Source organism: Mandrillus leucophaeus, unplaced genomic scaffold, assembly GCF_000951045.1.
Source record: "Mandrillus leucophaeus isolate KB7577 unplaced genomic scaffold, Mleu.le_1.0 Scaffold754, whole genome shotgun sequence".
Lineage (NCBI taxonomy): Eukaryota > Metazoa > Chordata > Mammalia > Primates > Cercopithecidae > Mandrillus > Mandrillus leucophaeus.
In genome coordinates this window covers 911,632-918,452 of record NW_012108186.1, presented here as the reverse complement: position 1 = coordinate 918,452, position 6,821 = coordinate 911,632, and positions in this window count along the sequence as shown.

Here is a 6,821-nt window from a genome sequence, read left to right as displayed (position 1 = left end):
AGTACATGTTAAACATGCTGTAAATATCTTGAATATTGCTAAAATTCATCTCTTGCACAAAGCACCTCAACTTCAGTAAGACATAAATAGAAGTTAATCTTTTTTTTCTAATTCTAACAGTCTTTCCCCAGTTTTCTTTTCATTAGTCACCCCACACAAAATCTTTTTTTCTAATTCTAACAGTCTTTCCCCAGTTTTCTGTTCATTAGTCACCCTACACAATATTTTCTCCACTATTTGTAAACTCTGCTTATTAAACCCAATCCACAAAACCATCACATGGTTCAGAATTTAAACTCAGAGAAGACAAGAAAAACAAACTTGTGTTTAACCTTGTGTGTATGGGTGAGGCCACCGAAGATGCAGTCAGAATAAATGCATCTTGTGATGACCACAATAAAGATGGCAAGAGTAATGGCACGTCTTCAAAAAGCCATAAAAATAAAAGGTGCTTTGTCCTCGCAGTTCCATTTCTCAGAACTGAGTTTATGCTGTTTGCCATAATTCCAGCATGAATTGTCAGCCTGGAAGTGAACGATTGGGCTCTTAGCTCAAGCACAGACCTTCGGAGGCCTCTGGCAAATTCAAAACATCAAAATTCATAACTTAATTTGTTTACTTTAAGGAAACTCTCACTTGGTTATCAAATGTGAAGTGTTTCAGAGCTAAGATTAAAAGAAAACTAACATGCCTGAATTATTAATTATCAGTTTCTAGTTTAAGTCTTCTCTTGGCAAAACAATTCACTTTTCAAAGATTGCTATAACAAGTCTTGGGCACAGCTAGAGAAAATATTTGTGTTTGTATTAAATCTGGCTATTTCCACATATGCTCACTGTGACTCTAGGAACAGAGCCATTGAATAGGCCGGCAGTCATTCACATTGTGCTGATAACAGCAATTTAGGTTGGTAGGCTAGCTGTGTCAAAAGTAACACTAATATTAGTATTTATAACTTGCCTTTCTCCTGTCTTAAATCTATAAGATATTGTTATATTTATATTCAGGCTATTCTTATGAGAAACACAGACACCAATTTAAAAAAAAAAAAAAAAAGTAAGGTGGTTTCTATAATCCTAACTTTTAGTGTAGTCCAGTTTCAAGTAAGAAAAATTTCCTAGGTATTTGAAGTTCCTCAACTGACATTCCCTCACTGGATTAACAAAAAACAACAACAAAAAAAGGCATTCCAAGTATGTATTTTCTGTATAGCAGCCCCACCAAATAAAAGTGTGACTTACAGATCGAAGAAAGGAAGATAACAGGCTAAATCTAAAAGATTGATTGGATCTGCAACAATGTTACACTGTCATTTCCCTCCACAATTAGATACCTGGTTCCAGTGCTTTAAAGCCTAGATGGAGAAGACAGCTCAGGACTAGCATGGTAACAGAAGAGGCTAAAAGCACCCTGGGGATTATCTACACTATTTCTCTGCCTCAAAGCAGACCATCTCTCAAACCATGTTGGGAACAGTACAGTCCACAAGTGGTGGGACTCATCCACTTTTAGTGATGAAATTCTAATGTATCTAATCCCTTGTGTTCAATAAATGAATTTTAATATTAAAAATTCCATTATATACACACTTTATATTTATATACTTTATATCTGTACTTTCTTGTATGTCATTCTTAGAAATTCAAAAAAGAATGCCTCAAAGTTCCTTCTTCCTTCATTTCTTCCTCCTTTCCTTCCTCCTTTCTTTCTCTTTCTTAAAATGGGCACTGGAAGATAGAATTTGATTAGTGGAAGGGTATGTATTATGAACATAATAAGTACCACAGGAAGGACCAGAAAAACTTAAAGGAACGAATAATTTTGGAGTAACAAGAAGCAATATTAGAAACAAAAGGGCAGGTCTTGAAATTCAACTTAATTGCAGCAATTACAAATCGATTTCAGGTTAAGATGCAGATTTTAACAGACATTGCCAGTTTTTCAAATGATCTATAGCTAGTTTCACTAACAATGTGTAAGAGTACCCACACCCATAAATATTCCTCTCCCCTAACCTTTAAAATGGATGTTAATTGGTGTTTCCATTGGTCTGAAATATAATGACATTTTATTATTACCATAATTTACATACTAGTAGTTTGAGAACCATATTTGTTTTGCTTTTTTATTATTTATTTATTTTTTTTTTGAAACAGGGTCTTGCTCTGTTGCCCAGGCTGGGGTGCTGTGGCACAATCAGGACTCACTGCAGCCTTGACATTCTGGGTTCAAGTGACTCTCCCACATCAGCTATGACTACAGGTGTGTGCCACCATGTCTGGCTAATTTTTTAATTTTTTGTAGAGATAGGGCCTCACTGCGTCACCCAGGCTGATCTCAAACTTTTGGCTTCAAGCAATCCTGCCATCCCAGCTTCCCAAAGTGCCGAGATTACAGGCATGAGCCACCGCACCTCTTCTTTCTTATCTTTAGCAATTTGGATTTGCTCACTCATAAGTCACCTCCTTCATATGGTTCGCTTGTCCCCTTCTTAAGTTAGCTGTTCTGTGCTACAACTGGTTCTTCCAACGCTACTGATTATCAGATGACTTTATGATTCCCTAGGCATACATGTATCCAGTAGAAATGTCTCCTTTTTATGATGGCTTTGTTTCTAACCTTGGTTAAGAAGGCCTCCCCTTACCATTCAATCTAGCAATCTTACAACTGGGAATCTTTTGCAAAGAAATTATGATGACCACATATAAGGATTTATTAACAGGATATTTAACACATCATTATTTGTAGTTGCCGAAAGTCTGGAAACTAAAGGAATAGGAAAATGGAAACCGATAGGAAATGACTGGATAGATTATGGCACATATACCCCGTAGAGTGAATTTGAGCCCAACTGATTTAGAGGGACTTCCACACAGTGTTATTGAGTGAGAAAAGCAACATGCATAAATGTGTAAAATGGGAATTCATTTTCGAAAATCAATGACAAAAACCGTGTATATCTGTTTGTATATATTTTTGTATGAGTATATATAAAATATATATCCTATATAATTATATAAACCTGGAGGCTTCACACTAAGTTGTAACTGTGGGTTAGGAGTAGGGTCTCTAAGAAAAATAAGGAAAAATGTCTGAATGAAAACAAATCATTATGACGATTATATTTGCATATTTTATGTATTACATATGATATACAAATATTTTTAAATATATAATATTGTGAATTTTTAACTTAATGACAATTTCCCCCAAATAGAAGTGAACAAATATGACAACTCCCCAAATAGTTTTATTTTTAAAATGCAAGTTTATTTTATCATTAAATGCCATCTGATTATAAAAGTATTACCTTATCTTAATTAGCAAAATGTTGACCACCATATTTGAAGCTTCTCTGTGTGACCTTGAGAGAGTTAAACTCTCTGTGTCCCATCTATGACAGGAAAGCAGGATAATATCAGCATTTATCATAAAGGATTGCTGTGAACATTAAACTAAATAAAATACGTAGGATTTAGGACAGTGTCTGGCTAAATAAACACTAGCAGTGCTAGTACTGGTAAGGCAGAAATCAAAGTAATGTCTTATGACTGCTCTTAAAACTCTTTATCTAATTAGATGCTTAGTTTGTGTTGATCTCCTGGGTAGTTTCCTATTAATTTTTAATTCATCTATCAGCATGAGACTAGACATCACCCACTGCTGTGCTAACACTCAGATACTCATTTTTGTGGTACATTGTGGTTCCTTAATTTCTGTTTGATTCTATAAGCTATTTCTTGTATCCTCATAATACCTTTAGACTTGTTATACGTCTTTCACAATAGCTGTGTAGTTTACAAAAATCATTACATATTTTTAATCCTCACAGTTCTCCAAATAAAATAACTAAGAATTAAAGAAGTTATTTTCCCCAGATTATGGCCAATAAATGAAATACCAAGAGCCAAACTCAGGTCTTACGACTCTAAACTCTTACTCTTTTCCATTTTAATAGCTATTGTCAGATTGATTTTTCAAATACCAAAAGGATGGCAAACATCTAGTCTTATTTTTCACAGCAATTCTTTGAGATGTGATTATAATATATTTTATGTAATTCTAGCATTGGATTTGTAATTCCCAGCATCTTTTGACACCATTCAAGTCCTGGGAATACAAGTTTGAGATCATGAAACAAAAACTGTTATAGTGACAGACAAACTTATTGTATCTTATCCTATATTTGGTTAATACACCATTCATTCTCCTATAAATGTCCCAGAACTGAGAAAGAAAATTTTCTGTTAAGGTAAGCTAATGATGTTTCCCATATATTAGAGAGTGCATTTGTCCCTATCTGCATCTGCTTATATGTGAGAAAATTTGAAAAGCCAGTGAGCACATTCAACCATCTCTAACAGAAAAATTATATAACTTTGACATCTTACATACAAATTCAAATGTTTAATGCCAAGGCAAAGGTATTTGAATTTCATATGTGAAAGAGATGAATACATTGCGTTCGCAAGTTCTTTTATGTTTTTAAAGAATAAAGAGGCTCACAAATCTATCCACATACCTTAATTCTTACAAAAGGGATTATTGGTAAAGATAAAGGCCTCTATCTGAGAATGTGTCTCAGAAGTGACACATTCATTTGATTGTAAACTATTACCAAATGTTTCAGGGTACTTTCTAAACATGGCCCTAAATGAGATAAAGGAAAAAATGTAAATAGTTTTGTATGGACCTTATTCTAAAAGAATCTATAGGCTACAAAGGGAAATCACACACACACGCTCTATAAGATAACGGATGAGAATATAAAAAGATAATGTAGGATGATGAACTAAAAATATATGGGTTTCAAAAATCAACCAAAACCATCTCCCATTTTCAGCTATGCCAGTGTGACTTTGGACAAGTTACATCAACACTTTGGTTTATTTTCCTTTTTTTCTAGAGAATAGGTGTAATAGTGCACATCTTACATAATTGCTGTGGTGGCTAAGTAAAGTAATATGTATAAATCACATTGCTTGGTGCCTAAGCCAAAGAATCCACTGCATAATGGTGACTCTCATCATTATAAGAAAAAAAAAATACTGATGAGTTACCCCCAAATTTTCAAGGAGGCAGAAATAATTTTAAGAAATATCATGGGAGTAAAATTTATAGAACTTGTTATTATAATTATTGAGACAGCCTCACTTTGTCACCCAGGCTGGAGTGCAGTGGCATCATCTCTGCTCACTGCATCTTCTACCACCCAGGTTCAAGCGGTTCTCCTGCCTCAGCCTCCTGAGTAGCTGGGATTACAGGCATGTGCCACCATGCCTGGCTAATTTTTTGTAATTTTAGTAGAGATGGGGTTTCACCATGCTGGTCTCGAACTCCTGACCTCAAGTAATCCACCCGCCTCAGCCTCCGAAAGTGCTGGCATTACAGGCGTGAGCCGCCATGCCTGGCTAAAACTTGTTATTAGAGGTGAGGGGAAGGAAGGCAAGGTCGATGAAAATTTTCAAAACCGATGAGTTGAAGGATAGTGGTACCATTAATTTAAATAAAGATGACGATGCAGAAGGATGAGAGGATTAACCAATGTTGAGAACTGCTGTTTACAGAAAAGGACATTATTATTCTCTAACCATCTTGCATTACCTAAGTATTTTACAGATGTTTAGAAATATGAAGGTTCTTTTCCCACGGGCCTATTTTAAGGAATTTAAATTATACATTCAGCAAAAGTATTTGATATTATAAGAAATGTACTTTCATAAAATTTCACATATACAGGCCTCTTTGGACCATGCGCGGCTGGCTCAGAATCTGACTGTGCAAGAAAATTATTTTGACAGATTTGAAAAATCTGGCTGTTGAAGAAAAAATGTTATTGTGCCTACCTTTAGCAATGGATGAAATCCAAACCAAAAATGAGTCCAAAATTTTAAAATTTTGTATGTTTAAAAAAAAAAAGTAAAGTCTTTAAATGCCAGATGACGTAAGCTTAGCCTGGGAAATGCTATGAATGATGAAATCATTATTACATTAAGAGACCTAAAGTGAACTAAAGAACTCTCAGGTGGTTCACAGAGCACAAGTGGCTTTCAACTCAGTATCCTATGAGAATACTGACAAAGGCAAATTAGCTGAGTAAAAGGATTTTTCTAGTCCCTACGAGTAGGCTCTTTCTATTCATCAAAGCACTTCTTACATTTTGCATTCTCAAGGTAATTTTTCTTCAGTGGTGAATAGCACAGTATCTTGAAACTATTCAAAATGTAAAGGTACTTCAAAACATCCTTTCCACTCTGATATGACAGAAAACACAGAGTCTCCCTCAGTCACCCAGGCTGGAGTACAGTGGAGCCATCTCAACTCACTGCAACCTCCACCTCCTGGGCTCAAGCCATCCACCTACATCAGCCTCCCAAAGTAGCTGGGACCACAGGCATGCACTACCATGCCAGGCTAATTTTTGTATTTTTCTGTAGAGACGGGGTTTTTCCAGGTTACCCAGACTGGCATAGCTCTTTCTAGCTGTAGTTTTTCCAGTCAAACTTCTAAATATGTCTAGAGCCCTACCTCTTACTCAGTATTTTCTATACTTAACAATAAAGTCACATCATAGTCACGGCACATACATCCATAAAACTATGGGATATGTTAATTGAGCAAGTGTAAAATATTCCTCAGGAATACGACTCTATAGGAATGCTTCAACAAGCAAAAATCTCTTATTTCATGCAATGTGATAGGAAAGGTCCTTTCACATTTTTGTTTAACATTCACTAGTTCCTTTTTAATACAGAATATGAACATAAAAATAAAGCAGTTCATAATTGTACAACATATATAAAGTCTCCTCACATTAAAAC